Source organism: Benincasa hispida, chromosome 6, assembly GCF_027475165.1.
Source record: "Benincasa hispida cultivar pf3 chromosome 6, pf3_genome.v1.1, whole genome shotgun sequence".
Taxonomy (NCBI): Eukaryota; Viridiplantae; Streptophyta; class Magnoliopsida; order Cucurbitales; family Cucurbitaceae; genus Benincasa; species Benincasa hispida.
The window spans coordinates 35,206,869-35,227,931 of NC_143483.1; the positions used below are offsets into that span (position 1 = coordinate 35,206,869).

General features: G+C 38.2%; 1 non-coding gene across 1 annotated transcript; it reads left to right on the plus strand.

Annotated features, from left to right (window-relative positions):
* Positions 1–16,185: 16,185 nt before the first annotated feature.
* LOC120080625 (small nucleolar RNA R71) lies at positions 16,186–16,292 on the plus strand. Its single transcript, XR_005482579.1, has one exon. It is a non-coding gene; the product is annotated as a small nucleolar RNA R71 (small nucleolar RNA).
* The last annotated feature ends 4,771 nt before the right edge of the window (positions 16,293–21,063 follow it).

The window sequence follows — 21,063 nt, forward strand, 5'->3', positions numbered from 1 at the left end:
AATAATGTATTTCATACATCATATCAATTATATCACATATAATTGAACCAGTTAATCATATCATATATAATCAAACTCCCTCTTGTCAATTTGAACACTTTAAACTGACACAAAAACTGATTCTCAACTTGAATCCATTGAGTTACCAAGGGGACTGTATGGACATATAGCTTGAAGCTCCAACGGTAAGTGAATAACTGATCACGAGATCCACCATCAGTTAGCTACCGGGCACTCCACTAAAGACCAACAACTACATTATTCTCACTACAGATATATTTCTGTGTCCATCGGATATAACCGGTCAATAGTACGATAACCCTTCATAGATGCTCGTAAGTACAGCTGGGCCAATTTACCGTTTTGCCCCTATAATTATATCTAACTCCTTAAGTACCACTGACCCCTCTAATGAACAATACATCATAGTCCTACTATGAGTGGACACCTCTCGGCCCATGAGAAGGTGTGTAGTGCCACATCGTTCAAGCCTTGGAATCAACCCTTAAGGGAGCAATCTATCTACTTACCCCTGCTTCAGGGAAGAAGTGAATTCCATCTTGTGTAGCTGAGTCCCTAGCTCCCCAATCAGAAAAATCCCCAAAGTGGTAGGTTTGAGTCGCAATTTGGCCACTTACACCCATGCAAATCAAAGGACCGCCCTCATAGGCAGGAATTCCTAACTCACTCAGGATTAAGGTCATGTTACCTATGGTCATCCTAGTGAAATGAAGTATCTGTCATGAACAATGTTATATAACGAGACTAAACACTTCGTGGTCCGGTCTTATACAAACTCTTTTATATAGGACACCCTCGCTCGCATGTCTCTACATGAATGATCAGGATCAGACCATCTGTAGCAGATCATAACACTTGTAACTATCTATAAAGTGGGGCACATCTGTAGTGTCACCAGGATAAGGTTTCCCTCCTATATTCATATACTACAGACCATTTTGGTTATCACTTAAGCCATGATCTACTTGTATGTCTCCACATACATGCTTAAGTTACAACGACAATAAGGGATCTTAGTTTATTGGTTTGTGGTAAATGCAAATAAAATATCTCATATTTCATAGACAATAGTGAAGAAAATATCTGATATTATTACATCATAAGCGTTTATTCATACATGTGTTTACAAACTACAGAACCCTACAAGAGCTTAGGGCATCAACCTCAACAAGAACATGGTCATTGCACGTGAGACCATGGAATCGTTGCAAGAATTGTTTAAACGTAAATTCTTACTTTTTAAGCAAAATGGGATTGATGACAATGAAACCAGTGGTGTCAGTTCCCAGGATAATCTCCAGCCCTTATTGAATGTCAAGGGACTAACAGAGAAAGCAATTGTTACTGACTCTGATGAAGTTCATCGACGAGGACTGTCTTCTAAAATGAAACTTGGAGTTTATAATATAGGTTATAATACTGATTCCACCACACTCCAGAATAGGAAGAACTCCAAAGAGATAAATGTGATTTATTTATCTTGGAGACATGTCCGCAGTAGCACAATGGCAATTCCAAAATCTCAAAGTTTGTCTTGGAGACATGTTTGGTAGAGAATGATGATTCTGCCTGGATCAGGGGCTACTAACCACGTATGTTCTTCCCATCAAAAAATTAGTTCCTAGAAACAGTTAGAAGCTGAAGAGTTAACTCTTAGAGTCAGTACTGGTGAGGCCATTTTAGCTGTTGTTATAGGTAGGCCTAAGTTATTTGTGGACAAGAAACGATATCTGTTATTGGATAATGTTTATGTAGTTCCTCATATCAAAAGGAACTTAATTTCAGTTTCTTGTCTGATTGAACAAAATTATTCCATCTCTTTTTCTGAGAATAAAGTGTTTATTTTGAAGAATGGTATGGAGATAGGTTTTGGTTCAATGGAAAATAAATTGTATGTACTAAGGTCGTTAGTTATTAAAGCCTTGCTTAATACTGAAATGTTCAAAACAATAACAACTGTGAAAGACCAAGAGTTGCTCCTAAAGAAAATTCCCATCTTTGGCATCTAAGGTTAGGTCACATCAATCTCAATAGGATTGAGAAGTTGTTGAAAAGTGGACTTTTAAATGGTTTAGAAGAAAACTCTTTGCTAGTATGTGAATCTTGCCTTGAAGGCAAAATGACCAAACGACCTTTTACTGAAAAAGGTTATAGAGCCAAGGTAATCTTGGAGCTTATACATTCAGACCTCTATGGTCCGATGAGTGTTAGAACATAAGGTAGGTATGAATATTTCATCTTTTTCGTAGATGATTATTCTAGATTTGGGTATCTATACCTAATGCAACATAAGTCTGAAGCTCTTGAAAAGTTCAAGGAGTATAATACTGAAGTTGAAAACTTGTTAGGTAAAAAGATAAAAACACTACAATCTGATCGTGGTGGAGAGTACATGGACATATAATTCTAGAATTATATGATAGAACATAGAATCACGTCTCAACCCTCATGTAACACCCCAAATTTTGGTTGTAATGTAATTTCAGTAATTTATATTAATTGGGGGCATTTTTGAAATTTTGGACATTTAAGAGTAATTGTTGGAATTTGATTATTAAAGTTGGAAATTTATGTTGGAAATTGATGGAAAGAATTAATTCCAATTTGGAAAGGGAGGGAATTTAAAGAAATAATGTGGATTAAGAAAAGAATAAAATAAAATAAAATAAAATAAAATAAAATAAAATAAAATATTTATTTTTATTTAATTCTTTCCTTTCCTTTTTCTTTTCTCTTTCTTTTTCTTCCTCTTTCCCTTCCCCTTTTTCTTCCCTTGTGCATGCCTCCCTAACTGAAACCCCCCTGATTCCATCTTTCTCTCACAGCCGGATCCTTCGAGCGCCGCCATCTCTGACCCAGTGCGTCTTCCGTTGAGTCCTCAAACTTGCTCGCCGAAACCCCTTCCCGAGACCTTCGCGTGCCCAGTTGTACAAAGCCCTCCAACCACGTGTCGTGTTGCTCATCCCAGCTTGAAAGTCGAGCTGTCACTTCGTCAATTTGCTAGTAGCACTACACCTCACATCAAAGCTAGCGACTCTCGTCCAAAGCCGTTGCGTGTCGTGCTATCTCCTAGCCATCCATGCGCCTCGTCCGTTCTTGTTGCTACCTCACCGGTTGAAGCCCTTCAGTCGTCCACCATTGCTTCTCTGTCCGGCCAGCCACGCTGGTCCATCGCCACCTAGCCTTGTTATCTTGGTTGCCATTGGATCTGTTCTAGGTAAGGTTGTGGCATTTAGTTTAATCTCTTAGCTAATAATGTTGGGTTTCATTATTTTTTATGCACCTTATTGGATGTCTTTTGAAGTTGGTTTGTCAAGGAATTTGGGAGTCAGAAGGAGCGTCAACAAGAAAAGTTGGAAGTGGTCTTCATCCTCTAAGGTAAGCTTTTGAATATTGTGGATTTGGATCTGAGGTTTTGCAGTTGTTATTTAGACTGAAATTTGAGTTGTTTTCGTCGTTAGGGACACTACTTCGGGTTGCCTTTATAGTTTGGCGGCTGATTTTTATCTGTGGATTTTCGGTTGAGGTAAGTAATGTTACTACTGGAACTTCCCTTTTGCTAGGCAATGTAGTTATGATCTATTGAGAATTTGTGAATGGTTTGATGTTTATGTATGCCTTGATGACATGAGGATTTGAAAGATTAGATGCGCATAGAGATATTTGAATGCTAGCATGATTTGAGTATATTATTATTCTTGGAGATTATGTTGAATCTGAGGATGATGAGATGTATATGTATGTTATAGAACTATGATGACGAAATTTATACATATGTTATAGAACCATGATGATGAGATGTATATATTTGTTATTTAACCATGATGATGAGATGTATATATATGTTATAGAACTATGATGACGGAATTTATATGTATGTTATAGAACCATGATGATGAGATGTATATGTATGTTATAAAACCATGTTATGATACTTGTGCTATTAAGATCGTGATAGTGTCCTCACTGATTAGTTAGATGCCCACTAGAGGTTGTGTGTCCTTCAGGATTCAATAGAGGTAGTGGTTTCTTCGGGATCCACCAGAGGTTGTGTTTCCTTCAGGATTCACTAAAGGTGGTGCTTTCCTTCGGGATTCACCAGAGGTTATGATTTATGGGTACCCTATCCTTGGATTTTAAATATCTGAATTTAATGAAAATCTTTTTAGTTACCTTACTTATTTAGCACTTATTTCACTATAAAAAGAATGTCATTTTAATTTCCATGCATGCATGCGTTTAGTAACGACCTAGCTCAAGTCCTAGGGAGTCGGGTCATTACATCTCAGCCCCAGGTACACCTCAGTAGAATGGTGTATCAGAAAGGAGAAACAAAACCCTGTTGGACATGGTTTAGTCTATGATGAGTTACACTCATCTTCCAGCCTCGTTTTAGGGATATGCAGTAGAAACTACAATTTACATTTTGAACAATGTTCCCTCAAAGAGTGTTTCTGAAACACCTTTTGAGTTATGGAGAGGCCATAAAGGTAGTTTACACCACTTCAGGATTTAAGGATGTCCAGCCCACGTGCTTGTGATTAACCCTAAAAAGTTGGAACCTCGTTCAAAAGTATGCCTATTTGTAGGTTACCCTAAAAAAACGAGAGGTGGATACTTCTATGATCCAAGTGAAAATAAAGTGTTTGTATCGAAAAACACTACCTTCTTGGAAGAAGACCACATAAGGGATCATAAGCCACGAAGTAAACTTATTTTAAATGGGATTTCAGATGAGACTGTTGAGACTTTAACAAGAGTTGTTGAACAGGCTGATAGATTAACAAGAGTTATGTCAGTTCATCTAGTCAACCATTTCAAGAGTTGAGATTACCTGGACGTAGTGGGAGAGTTGTGAACCCACCTGTACACTACAGAAGCCCAAAACATCACAGCTGATGATGGAGTTGAGGATTCATTGTCTTATAAGCAATCAATGAAAGATGTTGACAAAGATGAATGGATTAAAGCCATGAATCAAGAAATGGAGTCTATGTACTTCAATTCTGACTAGGAGCTTGTAGATTAGCCTGATGGGGTAAAACCTATAGGTTATAAATGGATCTACAAGATAAAAAGAGGTGTAGATGGAAAGGTACAGACCTTTAAGGTTAGACTTGTGGCAAAGGGTTATACCGAGGTTGAGGGAGTAGATTATGAAGAAACTTTCTCACCTGTTGTCATGTTAAAGTCTATCAGGATTCTATTGTCCATAGCCACATATTATGACTATAAGATATGGAAAATGGATGTCAAGACTGGCTTTTTCGATGGTAATCTTGAGAAGATCATCTACATTGTTCAATTAGAAGGATTCATTGAACAAGATCAAGAGCACAAAGTTTGTAAGCTTAATCGGTTCATTTATGGACTGAAACAAGCATCTAGATCTTGGAATATAAGATTTGATACTATGATCAAATCTTATGGCTTTGATCAGAATGTTGATGAGCCTTGTGTTTACAAGAAAATCATCAATAACTCAGTAGCTTTCCGTGTGTTGTATGTAGATGATATCCTACTCATTGGGAATGGTGCAAGTTTTCTAATTGATATTAAGAAATGGCTAGCCGCCCAATTCCAAATGAAAGATTTGGGAGAGGTGCAGTTTGTTCTAGAGATCCAGATCATAATGGATCGTAAGAACAAAAGGTTGGCCTTGTCTCAGGCATCGTACATTGACAAGATGCTTGTCAGATATTCGATGCAAAATTCCAAGAAGGGTTTATTACCTTTTAGGCATGGAATTATTTTGTCTAAGGAACAGTGTCCTAAGACACCTCAAGAGATTGAGGAAATGAGATGGATTCCCTATGCATCGACTGTTGGTAGCCTTATGTATATAATGTTATGTACTAGACCTGACATTTGCTATGCAATAAGGATTGTCAGTCGATATCAATCCAATCTATAATTAGATCACTGGACGGCGGTCAAAACAATCCTCAAGTATCTTTGGAGAATGAAGGATTATATGTTCGTGTATGGAGATAAGAATCTGATCCTTACAGGATATATAGACTCTAATTTTCAGACTGATAGAGATTCTCAAAAATGAACATCAGGGTTAGTGTTCGCTCTGAATGAAGGAGCTATAGTATGGCGAAACATCAAGCAAGGATGCATCATGGACTTCACTATGGAAGTCGAATATGTAGCTACTTGTGAAGCTGCTAAGGAGGCTGTTTAGCTTAAGAAGTTCCTTACTGATTTGGAAGTTGTTCCAAATATGTTTTTCCGATCACACGTTATCTTGATAACAGTGGTGTTGTGGCAAATTCTAAAGAACCTCGGAGTCACCGAAAAGGCAAGCACATAAAACAGAAATATCATTTGATCTGGGAGATTGTGCATTGTGGTGATGTGATTGTCACAAAGATCGCGTCGGAGCACAACGTTTTTTATCCGTTTATAAAGGCTCTCACGGCTAAAGTGTTTGAGGGTCATCTAGAAAGTCTAGGTCTATGGGATATGCGGCACCTTGTCTAGGGCAAGTGGGAAATGTTACTGGGGTATAGTGTATGCCCTAGTTTATTGTATTCTGTACTGTCTTTGTAATGTACATTATTCTCCATAGGCTTTAGGATAAGTGGGAGATGGTTGGGAATGGTGTCCTAAATCTCTTTGTAATCTCGTAGTTTGTAAACTCTGTATAAATATATTATTATTAATAAAATAAGTGTTATTTTATAAGCATTTACTCAATCCAATAAACGAAGATCCGAGGTTATTTTATGTAAATTTAAACAAGTATATAGAGACATACAAGTGGATCTTATTTAAATAATAACCTAAATGGTCTATAGTAAATGGGTAAGGTTGGGTACCTTATCCTGGTGACACTATGGATATGGCCTACTTTGTAGGTATTACAAGTATTGTAAAGTGCTACAAATGATATGATCCTGATCATTCATGTGGATACATTCGAGCGGGGGTATCCTATACAAAGAGTTTGTATAAGAACGGACCACAAAATGATTAGTCTTTTTATATAACACCGTTGATAATAGAGACTTACAGTTCGCTAGGATGACCATTGGTGACATGACCTGAATCCTGAGTGAGTTGTGAACTCCTGCTCATGAAGGCAATCCTTTGATTTGTATGGGTGAGAATGGCCAGATTGCCAACTCAACAAACCTACCATTTTGGGGATTCGTCTGATTGGGGAGTTGGTAACTCAGCTTCATAAGACGGAATTCACTCCTTCCCCGATGCAAGGGTAAGTAGATAAATTGCTCCCTTAAGAGTTGATTCCGGGTCTTGAACATAGTGGCCACACCCTCTCTTAGGAAGAGAGGACTCAGTCATAGTGGGACTATGGCTTATTGTTCATTAAATGAATCAGTGGTACTTAAGGATTTAAATGTAACTACAGAGGCAAAATGGTAATTTGGCCCCACCGTACTTACGAGCAGCTTGTAAAGGGTCATCGCACTGTTTATTGGTTATATGGATACAAAAATATATCTGTAGTGCGAAGAGTGCAACTATCGGTCTTTAGTGGAGTGCCCAACAGTTAACGGATGGTGGATATCGTGATTAAAGAGTTTAATTAGTTATTCACGTACCGTTGAAGCTTCTAGTTACAGGTTCATAAGGTCCCCTTTGTAGCTCAATGGATTCAAGTTGAGAATCAGTTTTTGGGTTAGTTTGAAATGTTCAAATTAACAAGAGAGAATATGATTATATATGATATAATTAAATTAATTAAATTATATATGATATAATTGATATAATATATTTGATACATTATTAGATTGGAGGAATTAATATAAATATGATTTATATTAAATTCCATAAAATAGGAAAAGAACTATGGTTTATATGTTGCATATGATGCAATATTAAAACTATAGGTTATAAATATAATATGATAAGTTAGTTATTGTATTTATTTATAATTTATTAATTATATGATAATTAACATTTCTTTTCCTAAATAATCGACCTTAGTGGGTGGTTATACATGGTTTATGGTTACTTTGAAATAAAAGGAAAAATAGTTTTTCAAATCATTTAGTCGAATCGTCTCACAAAATTAACTATCGAGTAAAAGTAGTTTTACTACACAATAGCTTAATAGAGCCTCAGCTATATTTCGATTCATCCTCTTTTTCCAAGCTTCGACTGCCTTGTATCAGGTGAAGATAGCCTATGCGATAGACTTCTTCCTCTATACGATTAATTATCAAGTCTATACGATAGACTTCTTTCTCTATACAATTGTTCATCGCATACTCGATCGTTTACATCCTCCATCCCTCTATCCAAAATCGTACATAGCCCACAACTCCTAGATTCTCACACCGAGAATACCAAGGTAATCTTGTGGTGGTGTCTTGTTCCTTTTCAGGATCGAGGATCGAGTTTTACTCGTTGGTGATCGAGGATCTTCCAGTTGATCGTTGTGTTCATGCTGTTTGGACGCGTTGGTGACTAATCGAGGGAAATACGTGAAGAAAGAGTTCTTCAAAGATATTATCAATCGATCCTTTGTATTTAATTTAAGAAGCATGTTGTAATGTAGTCTTTAATCCATAATCGTTTATGTTTTATTATAAATGTTTATCTTATTTCACAATGGAGTTTGGAATGATCCGTTTCCGCTCACTGGTCCTCTAGTTTTAAAGTTCTTCAGTGGAAAAAGGGTTTACCCAAAGAGAGGTGGTGGACTATGAAGAATCCTTCTCTCTAGTTGCTATGATAAAGTCTATTAGGATATTCTAGTCCATTGCCACTTTTTATGATTATGAAATCTGGGAAATGGATGTCAAGATAAATTTTTTGAATAGCTATTTTGAAGAGAGTATCTATATGTCTCAATTAGAGGGGTTTATCGCATAGTGTCATAAGCAAAAAGTTTGCAAGCTTAAAAGATCCATTTATGGTCTAAAACAAACATCTCGATCCTAGAACATGAAATTTGATACTAGATCAAATCTTATGGCTTTGAACAGAATGTTGACGAACCCTGTGTTTACAAAACTGTAGCTTTTCTAGTTCTATATGTGTTGGGATTAGTGTCCAAATTCTCCCGGAGTCTCATAGTTTGTAAACTGTACACATTATTATGAATAAAATAAGAGTTATTTTATCTGGCATGTACTCATATCCAATAAACAAAACTCCATGGTTATTGTATGTAAACTTAAGCATGTATATGAGATATACAAATAGATCATGCCTTAAGTGATAACCTAAAAAGGTCTGTAATATAAGGATTAAGGAGGGATACTAGATCCTGGTGATACTACGGATACGACCCGCTTTGTAGAAGTTTGCAAGTATTGTGAACTACTACAGATGGTATATCCTGACCATTCATGTGGAGACATGCGAGCAGGGGTGTCCTATACAAAGAATTTGTATAAGACTAGACCACGAGATGACTAGTCTCTTTATATAACGCCGTTGATACTTGAGACTTACATCTCACCTAAACGACCATAGGTGACATGACCTCGATCCTGAGTGTTTTGAGAACTCCTGTCTTTGAGGGCGGTCCTTTGATTAGTATGGGTGAGAGTGACCAGATTACCAACTCAGCATGCCTACCTTTTTGGGGATTTTTCTGATTTGGGAGCTGGGAACTTAGTTACACAAGATGGAATTCACTCCTTCCCCGAAGCAGGGGTAAGTAGAGAGATTACTCCCTTAAGGGTTGATTCCGGGTCTTGAACATAGTGGCCACAACTTCTCTTTAGAAGAGAGGACTCAGTCATAGGAGGACTATGAATTATTTTCATTAAAGGGATCAGTGGTACTTAAGGATTTAGATGTAACTACAAAGGCATAACGGTTATTGGCCCAACTGTACTTACGAACAATCTATGAAGGGTTATCGCACTGTTGATTGGTTGATATGGACACAAAATATATTTGTAGTAAGGAAAGTTCAACTGTCGGTTTTTAGTGGAGTTCCTGGCAGTTAATAGATGGTGGATTGAAAACCACTTTAGGTTGTGCAATTATTCATGCATCATGTATTATAAGTGTTATAATATGGCATGATGAAATTACAAGAGAGCATGCACATGCATCATGAAATATAATAGTTATATTTATGTATGCAATAAGCATTTTCATGCATCATCTTTATATTATAAGCGTTATAGTATAAGGGTGAATGGAAGTATGTTTTCTTGGTTTGTTGCTATTTTGTATAAGTGTTATATAAAAAGTAACAATGAATGAACAATGCATGAAGCATGACACTTAGGCTGTTTGTAAAAGTTATGAATGCCTTGTATGTGTTTGCTTTGCATTATGAATGGTTTTGGTTGTTTCTGGTTATAAGCGTTATAATGGAAATTAGAACTAAAATCGATAAGAAAGAGTTGCATACGGACTTAAGCGAACTCATGTTTTAAAAGGGTCTTAAAATTGGATTGAGATAGACCTAAGTTCAAGGTTCCAATGGGATTAGCAACCTAAGTTTAATCTTTTTAAATCAGTTTAATAGGATTAAATTTATTGGCATAAAAGATTAAAATTGTATTAAATCTATCTATAAGGGACCTTTTGTCTAAGACGGATTCTGTCTAGGCTAGGGTACTTAAGCTGACAGAAATGGAACACCCCTACCTGGAAAGGTGAATTAGATAGATTTTCTGCAAGCATGCGACAGTTGGTCAAAAACTCCGTTAAAGAGTTTAATGGATGATGATCAAAAGTTATTCAACTATCCAAGGTAAATGTTACTCTTGGGCAAACCTAAAAAGTCACTTAGTTAAAATTCTTAGCCATGTTTTTTCTAAGTAAACTAAACCCTAAGTTATAAAATACTCAGTGGGAGGAAGAGATGTATCTGATATGTCAATGGTTCCACTCACATTTCTCCCTAAATGTTCACGCCGTGAGATTCATGCTTGGCCTCGTGGTGCCTTGGGAGCATCCCCTTTGGATGGTGTTTGCATGAGTCAATATCAAGGTGGACGGAGAGAGTATTTATAGTAAGTGGGTGAAGGGTATGTGTCAACACATTCTACAATCTCTATCAATAGTTCGCACTGTGAGATCATTCTTGCACTCCCTCGTGGCGCCTTGGGAGCAACCCCTTTCGGATGGGTTTTGTGCAATTGGTCAATATCAAGATGAATTCCAAAAATGGATAGGGTCACCTTAGTTTTTGCCCCAATCGGATTTTTTCCCTTCGAATTGGCTGCTTAAGGCAAAACTTTAGGGTCTAAAATGGCGGGTCACACTTACGGAAAATTATTAAGTAAGTTAATGATTTCTTGACTAAATCAATGATGGCTATTTGTTATAGGACTAAGAGTTGTTCTGGTATTAATGGCTTGTTGAGAGTGTCGCAATTCAGAGGAGGGATAAATTGACCACCCTTCGGCGACTTTTGTCCTAAACCTTTGAAGCATCATTGCGAAACTAGATGTCATACGTGGTTCATGTTAGTTTTGCTAAACCATATTGGATGTTGTATGTTTTTCAATGGGTATTAGCTTAAAACCTAACGTAGGTCAATGTTTTTTTGTTTTCAGCAACATGTTTGATTTTCTATTTAATGCCTCTAATTTGACCAATTACATACAGTGGAAAGAGTCTTGTAAAACGTGTTTCATGGTAAATGACCTCGAGTTTGTCATGGTTGAGGAATGTCCTCAAGTCTCGAACCTTGATACATGATGCATTGTGAATATGATGAAATAATGGTGTATATTGCGATGGTGGTGTATGCGTTGTAAATGCAAGTTTTCCTAGCAAAATCCAAGTATAAATCCTGCTAGGTTGCCTGGTAAGCCCAGGGTTAGACATAGGGACTATGGAGATAGTATGCGATGGTAAATTCTGATTCCTTTGTGGTAACAATCAAAACAATAAGTTGGTTGGTATGCGGCGAAATTGAGAAAAGAGTCAATAACAACGAAAGTTACAATGAGTATGTGGGGAACGGGTTAATAAGGGATTTAGCTAACACTTCCTAAGATTGTGTTCAAGTTATGCGATCATGTTACACACATACAACGGCAGGTCATCTCTCAATGCAAATGCTATAGCTCCTAATTTTAAGACGCATGCGATGTATACGATGATGTCTATAGAACTTATGTCTACCTCTATTCTTGTCTATGTGATGATGAATGATACACACATACACAAGGCGACCACATACTATCATATCCTATTCTATGGTGCATGCGATGCATGTTAGCAAATAGAACTTATCTCTAAGTTTCTATCTCTTGCTTATGCGGTTCTAATCTGACTTTCTTAAGCCTAGATTCTAACCTAGCTCTCTCAAGCCTAGGTTCTTTCTTTAGACTCTCTCTCAAGTATCTCTAACTAGGTGATGGACGCATACATAAGACAAGATGATCGTATAAAATGAAGATCTTAGGTCATGCTAGCTAAGTGCTTCTCAACCCATTCAGAAGTTTAGTTACTCATGCGTAATGCAAAGAGAGTGAACAGATGTAGAGATGCAAATGCCATTTTATAAATAAAATTAGAATACAAAATGACAATGGAACGTAGGGAAAGTGAGTCTGGTAGTAATGTCTTGCTTTCCAAGGCTTTTACACTGTGTTCTTCTCTACTCTACCCAAAAGAATGTTCTTTATTTTGCAAGAGTCTGCCCTCTCTCTGTTCTCAATGCTTCCCGACACTCTCTCGAGCTAAGCAGAAATGATCTTTTGACGTCTTTTTTCTTCACTCGCCTCCGCCTTCTACGATAAAAATTACAGACTACGGCTATCTATAGAAATGGCGAGAAAGAACTCCAAAATTTTGAACTGCTGAACTCGAACTCCTTTAACGAAGGTGGCCTTCGGTATTTATAGAGCTTCAGGGTGAAGAGCTTTTCTCTCAAATGATTGCAATGATGGGATGTCATTAAATCTCTGTTTGATGCGCCGATTAATTGTCACTGAAAATTTGAGTGTACTTTCTACAGTATGTCATTAACGGCCTGTCAACTAAATTCGGATTCAACCAACATCAGCTTTCTGTCCCATCATTATTTATTAAGCTTTCACCTTGATGCGCCGTCTCTCTGTGGCCACCTTCTTGAGCAAATCTTCTCGAACGCAAACGATCACATAGCTTTGCGGTCGTAATCTTCTAATGCGCTCGAACACTGAATTCCTTGGATCATAATTTTGTCTTTCGCCAACGCATTTTCCTGCACAAAATACGTAAATTAGCTGCTTTAATGCGATGGGTGCATGCGATCGCAATGTTCTCAACTTAATGCTTTTGGACATGATTTTACATATTTTTACCGTCGCAATCCTACATTGTTTTATATCTTTGCACTGTAATAACGTGTATTTCTGCCCTTATCACACCCTCAAATTTAAAACAATGCTTGTCCTCAAGCATAAACTAAAGATTTTCTCTAGAGAGTTAGCCGCCTTTTTCTTTCCTAGATTTCTCGAGGTGCCTTATTCAAATCCTATGTACCAAAATCTCCTTAATTCATATCTTGGTCTTTTCTTAAAATATTTCTAAAATGTAGAGACCGCAAGTTTATCCTTAAAAAAGACTTCACTTGTTTCTAGGGCATCGCATGATTTATTTTAAAAAAAAACTTTTTTTTTCAACTGGTGTGTTTTCAAATGATTTTTATCCTTGCGTAGTTTAGATATTCTTTCTATGACCTTGCACTGATCCGAGTGCCTAGCCTTCATTTTGGCTTGTCCCCATCGGTGTCATGCGAGCATCCAACTACGAGCAAGGCGCTCTTTCTCAGTCTAAACTCATGCCCATTTGGCAGCGGAGTAGCGATCATTTTATTTATGCATTGATCACGATTCCTACCTTCGTTTTGGCTTGCCCCCATGGGTGTCATGCAGACATCCAACTACGAGTAGGATCCGATTGCAACGTTATTATTTTTATTTATTTATTATTTTTTTGAGATGGTAAAAATAGCAAGGTTGAAAATAAATACCGCACCCCCAAATTTAAACGCATCAATGTCTTCATTGCTGAAAGACTGAAAGAATTCATGTGATGCTCGTAGGAGGTTTCGTAAAATCCGTTTGAAAGAAAGCTGATGGACCACTAACTTCTAGAAGTATTTCATGAATTGACTGTCCTAAAATTAAGTTGATTTTGGTACATGCGATGAGAAATAGAGGAATCCATTTCATCATTGAAATCATAATTGGCATAGAAAAATAATGCGGTGACTTACTAAAGTAATCAATATTTAATGATTGTGCCGACTAAAGAGGATGCGATGATAAAATAATCAAAGTTAAAGATGAGATGCAAGAGTGCAAAATTTGGAATAAACAAAGTCAAGGAAAGATACAACCCCCAAATTTGCTCTATTGCCCGCATAATTTGTGATCGCATCCTTCTTTGCAGTGAGTCGATGTCTTCGATTGCGATGGCTAAACGACTAGCTGCATTTTTCAGTTATTGTGTAGCTCCACCGCAATCGTTTACCACATCGTTGCAAAAAAACATTGAGAGGGTCAAAAATATAAACGACAGAGTTACCAAAATTTTTCTCCTTTTTTTTTTTTTTTTTTTTTTTAGAGATGAGGAGTAAAAAGGATATAGAAATGATAACAGATATAAAGAGGTAGAGTGAGTTCATGAATCAAAGATAGGAGAAGGATACTCCAAAAGAATTACGTACCTGATGAATTTGAATCGCTTAACAACGTAGGGACCGCTTATAACTTTCAGTCTGGGCTCTTTATGTCCAAGGCGGTTTTCTCTTCTTTTCTCGATCTTCTGAGATCTTGATTGCCTTAAGCCAGAGATTTTTCCCATTAACGTTCATCACGATTTCTCCCTTATGTACATCAATTTGAGCGCGACTGGTCGATAGGAATGGTCGTCCCAATGTGATGGGCGCATCTTCGTCTGCTTTATGATCTAGAATGATGAAGTCTGCCGATAAAATGAATTTTTCAATTAAGACCATGACATCCTTCAATTCTCCCTCGGGGTGTACTCGGGATCTGTCTGCAAGCAGGAGAGTCTCCGTCCTGGGCATTAGTTTTCCCACATTCAATCGTTTGAAAATTGATAGCGACATTAAATTTATACTCGCCCCAAGATCGTATAGTGCTTGACCAATGTAGACCCCTCCAATTGAGTAGGGTATCGTGAAGCTTCCTGGATTGCACATTTTTGGTGGGATCATAGTATTTAACCTTTGCATTACTACCATTGTAGCGATTTTTTCTTCATCATTCTGTTTCCTTTTCAATCTTTGTGGGAATGGTGGTCGCTGTACTTCTTCTATCTCGTGTTCTAGAGGCTTGTAGGTGGACGCAACTTCTGGGTTAATCTTCTCGGGCTTTTCTGCATCATATGTCAATGGGTTCTTGGTTTTCACCTCATTCGGGTTAGTCATGGTGTGGCTTTTCCCCTTCTTCCCTGTCGTTTTTTCGCTCAGCAATGAGATTTCTTGGTGTTGTTCCTTTTCTGTACCCCTAAAGTTGCGAGGGAGCTCTATTGAGCTCGACAACGCTCCTTGTGGTCTACTTTTGGCTCGCCCGCAATCTGTCCCATTTAGATTTCGAGATTTCGGATTGAAGTCACTTGATTCTGGAACACTGTCTCGTTCTTTTCTATGTACTACTTTAATAGGCTTTCCAAGGAAGAAGATGGTGGCGCTTGTGAGCTGCTGGCTTGATTTTGCGTTTGATCATTCATTCGCGGGAAAAATCCTGGCTGCCCTTCTTTTTGCGCCATAGGTTGATATTTTTGTTGTTGATTTTTCCACATGAAATTGGGGTGGTTTCTCCACCTAGGGTTGTACTTATCAGAGAAAGGGTTATTCTTTATGAAGCATATTGACTGCGGATTCCTTGGACATTCTTCAATCGAATGTGCTTCTCCACTGGTGACATAACTTGTGGTCGTTTGAGCGATTACGTTGACTTGCTCTTTATGCGTTCCTGTGCTATTGATTGCGATGCCTTGTATTAGATTCATCATTGCATTCATTTTATTTTGTAGGGATGCGATGGCCCCATTACTTGCGTCACTATCCTTAATTCTTAGTCGTTGATCGCTTTTTCTCTAGTCTTCGTGATTCTTTGAAATGCGATCAACTATATTTTTCGCCTCGTCATATGTCTTGTCAAGCAGACCTCCAGCTACTGTCGCATTGGCAGCCGTCTACGATGCAGGGTTCAAACTGTGGTAGTAATTTCCATTTGGATATAATCGGGTAAGCCATTGTGCGGACAATCTCGCACTAGTCTTTTAAACCTCGCCCAGGCGTCACTGAGCGATTCGTTGATATCTTGTTCAAAATTAGTAATCAACTTCCTCTGTCTTGCGTTCTCTATCGGGGGGAAGTACTTCTTTATGAACTTTTCAACTACTTATTCCCACGATGTGATCTCTCTTGGTTCGAGAGAATAAGCCCATTTCCGTGCTTGGTCACACAACGAAAAATGGGAACAACGTTAGTCGAACCTCCTCAGCGGAGATGTTTGGGAACACAAACATATTGCAGATTTCAATAAAACTCCGGAGGTGGGTGTGCGGATCCTCGCCATGCCTATCGCCAAACTGTCCGACAGTTTGAATCATCTGCAGCATCACCGGCTTCATCTCGAACCTCGATCCATCCAAGGTTGGCCTCATGATTGCTAATGAGAAATCATAAAGGTTGGGCAACACATAGTCTCAGATGAGCCTATTGCGGTTGTTCGCCATGATGTTATTTGCGTCCGGTGCTCTGTCTTTCGGTTGCTCTGCTATGTTGGGATTTCTCTCTTGTTGTTGATGTAGGCGGTTGTCTCTTCTTCTTCTTCAGAAAGTTCTTTCAATCTCTGTGTTGTAATTGGGCTCAAGAACTTGTCCTTCGCTCATATGACGCCTGCTTCTTCCCCTATCAAAGGAGAGGCAGTGCACAGAGATGGAAAGCTATAAAGAAAATAAAAAAGTTATCTTTAGCACAATATGTACTGCCGTAGTCCCCGACAATTGCGCCAAAAACTTGATGCATTGTGAATATGATGAAATAATGGTGTATATTACGATGGTGGTGTATGCATTGTACATGCAAGTTTTCCTAGCAAAATCCAAGTATAAATCCTGCTAGGTTGCCTGGTAAGCCCAGGGTCGAACACAGGGACTATGGAGATAGTATGGGATGATAAATTCTGATTCCTTTACGGTAACAATCAAAACAATAAGTTGGTTGGTATGTTTATTTAAAATATAAATCCTATGCGGCGGAATTGAGAAAAGAGTCAATAACAGCGAAAGTTACAATGAGTATGCGGGGAATGGGTTGAGAAGGGATTTATTCAATTTTTATGGATCTCGTTCAAGTTATGCGATCATGCTACACACATACAACAACAGGTCATTTCTGAATGCAAATGCTATAGCTCCTAATTTTAGGATGCAATGATGTCTATAGGACTTATGTCTAAGCCTCTATTCTTGTCTATGCGATGATGAATGACACACACATACACAAGGCGACCACATACTATCATATCATATTTCTAGGATGCATGCGATGCATGTTAGCAAACAGAACTTATCTCTAAGTTTCTATCTCTTGTTTATACGGTTCTAATCTGACTTTCTCAAGCCTAGATTCTAACCTAGCTCTCTCAAGTTTAGGTTCTTTCTTTAGACTCTCTCTCAAGTATCTTTAAAGGGGTGATAGACGCATACATAAGACAAGATGATCGTATAAAATAAAGATCTTAGGTCATGCTAGCTAAGTGCTTCTCAACCCATTCGGAAGTTTAGTTACTCATGCGTAATGCAAAGAGAGTGAATAGATGTAGAGATGCAAATTCCATTTTATAAATAAAATTAGAATACAAAATGACAATGGAACGTAGGGAAAGTGAGCCTGGTAGCAATATCTTGCTTCCTAAGGCTTTTACACTGTGTTCTTCTCTACTCTGCCCAAAAGAATGTTCTTTATTTTGCAAGAGTCGGCCCTCTCTCCATTCTCAATGCTTCCCGAACACTCTCTCGAGAAAAACAGAAACGATCTTTCGACGTCTTCTCTCTTCACTCGCCCCCGCCTTCTACGTATAAAAATTACAGACTACGGCTATCTATAGAAATGGCGAGAAAGAACTCCAAAATTTTGAACTGTTGAACTCGAACTCCTTTAACGAAGGTGGCCTTTGGTATTTATAGAGCTTCAGGGTGAAGAGCTTTTCTCTCAAATGATTGCAGTGATGGGATGTCATTAAATCTCTGTCTGATGTGCCGATTAATTGTCACCGAAAAGCAGTGTGTCGTTAACGGCTTGTCAACTAAATTCAGATTCGACCGTCATCAGCTTTATGTCCCATCATGATTTATTAAGCTTTCACCTTGATGCACTGTCTCTATGCGTAAATTAGTTTCTTTAATGTGATGGGCACGTGCGATCACAATGTTCTCAACTTAATGCTTTTGGACACGATTTTACATATTTTTACCGTTGCAATCCTACATTGTTTTATATCTGTGCGTTGTAATAATGTGCATTTCTGCCCGTTATCAATGCACTGAGAAGTGTTTGTAATGCATATGAGGCATGGATGAAGGCTAATTCATGCTTTTGGACACGATTTTACATATTTTTACCGTCGTAATCCTACATTGTTTTATATCTGTGCGTTGTAATAATGTGCATTTCTGCCCGTTATCAATGCACTGAGAAGTGTTTGTAATGCATATGAGGCATGGATGAAGGCTAATTCATTAGCTCAAATTCACATATTGGCTAGCATACCTGATGCTTTGGCCAAAAGGGTTGAGAACATGGTCATTGCACGTGAGATCATGGACTCGTTGCAAGATTTGTTTGAATGTCAGTTCTTACTTTTCGAGCACAGAGGGATGGATGACAAAACCAGTAGTGTCAGTTCCTAAGTTAATCCCTAGGAAGAGAAAGAAAATGTTGCTGACTTTGTTGAAGTTCATCGACAAGAAGTGTTATCTGACATTGAACTTGGAGCTTATTTAGGTTTTGATATTAGTCCCTCTACTCTTCAAAATAGGAGAATGTCTAAAAAGACATGTTTGGTAGAGAATAATGATTATGCCTAGATCCTTGATTCGGGCGCTACTAACCATGTTAGTTCCTCTTACCAAGGATTCAATTCCTTGCAAACATTGCCATAGAGAGAGATGACTCTCGAGTCGGTATTGGTGAGGTTGTTTCAGTTGTTGATGTAGGCAGGCTGAAGTTATTTTTGGACAAGAAACATTATTTATTACTGGATAATATTTTTGTAGTTCCTCATATCAAGAGGAACTTAATCTTGATTTCTTGTCTCATTGAACAAGGTTATACTGTCTCATTTTCTAAAAGTAAAGTGTTTATTTTCAAGAACGGGATGAAGGTTGGTTTTGGTGACTAACAGCCTTGTTTAATACTGAAATGTTCAGTACAACGACAACAGCTAAAAGACCAAAGGTTTCTCCTAAGAAAAACGCCCATCTTTGGCATCTAAGGTTAGGTCACATCAACCTCAATAGGATTGAGCAGTTGTTGAAATGTGGACTTCTAAAGAGTTTAGAAGAAAACTCTTTGCCAGTGTGTGAATCATGCTCGAAGGTAAGATGACAAAACAATCTTTTACTGGAAAAGGTTACAAAGCCAAAGAAGCCTTGGAGCTTGTACATTCAGACTTCTGTGGTCCGATGAGTGTTAGGGCTCGAGATGGGTATGAATATTTTATCTCTTTCATAAATGATTATTCAAGGTATGGGTATCTCTACCTAATGCAACGGTAGCCCCCTCGGGCATGCTCTTTGTACAACCAAGCGAAGAGCTAGTAAGGGCGAAATGGAATATCATATGTAGTGTAAAATCGGATCTGAAGCTCTTTACTAGGATTGGAACAAGCGAGGAACGAGTGACCACAAGCTCCGCTGTAAGAAGATAAAAAAACTATGTTCCGATCGTGGTGAAGAGTATATGGACCTTCAATTCCAGAACTATATGATAGAACATGGGATTACGTCCCAACTCTCGGCCCCAAGTACACCTCAGCAGAATGGTGTATCAGAAAGGAGAAACAGAACCTTGTTAGACATGGTTCAGTCGATGATGAATTATGCTCATCTTCCAGACTCATTTTGGGGTTTTGTAGTGGAGATTGCATGCTATATTCTGAACAATGTTCCCTCGAAAAGTGTTTCTGAAATACCTTTTGAGCTGTGGAGACACCGTAAAGGTAGTTTACACCACTTCAGGATTTGAGGGTATCCGACCCATGTGCTTGTGACTAACTTGAAGAAGTTGGAATCGCTTTTGAAAGTTTGCCTTTTTGTAGGCTACCCTAGGGAAACGAGGGGTGGATACTTCTATGATCTGAGTGAGAACAAAGTGTTTGTTTCTACAAATGTTATCTTCTTGGAAGTAAGCTTGTTTTACGTGAGATTTCTAATGAGATTGAGACTACTGAGGGTTCAACAAGAGTTGTTGAATAGACTGATAGATCAACAAGAGTTATTGAGGTCGGTGTATCTAGTCAACCAACTCAAGAGTTGAGACTGCCTCGACGTAGTGAAAGGGTTATAAACCCATCATATCGCTACATGGGTTTGACTGAAGCCTAAAACATAATTTCTAATGATGGAGTCGAGGATCTATTGTTTTTTAAGCAAGTAATGGAGGATGTTGACAAGGATGAATGGATTAAGGCCATGAACTAGGAGATGGAGTCTATGTACTTCAATCAAGTCTAGGAGCTTGTGGATCAGCCTGAAGGGATAAAACCTATAGGGTGTAAGTGGATCTACAAGTGAAAGCGAGGTATAGATGGAAAGGTGCAAAACTTTAAGGCTAGACTCATGGCAAAGGGTTATACCCAAGTTGAGGGAGTGAACTATGAGGAAACTTTCTCACCTGTTGTCATGCTAAAGTCTATCAGGATACTCCTGTCCATAGCCATATTTTATGATTATGAGATATAGCAAATGGACGTCAAGACTGCCTTTCTTAATGGTAATCTTGAGGAGACCATCTACACAGCTCAACCAAAGGGGTTTGTAGTTCCAGATAAAGAGCAAAGAGTTTGCAAGCTTAATAGGTCCATTTATGGGCTGAAACAAGCGTCTAGATCTTGGAAC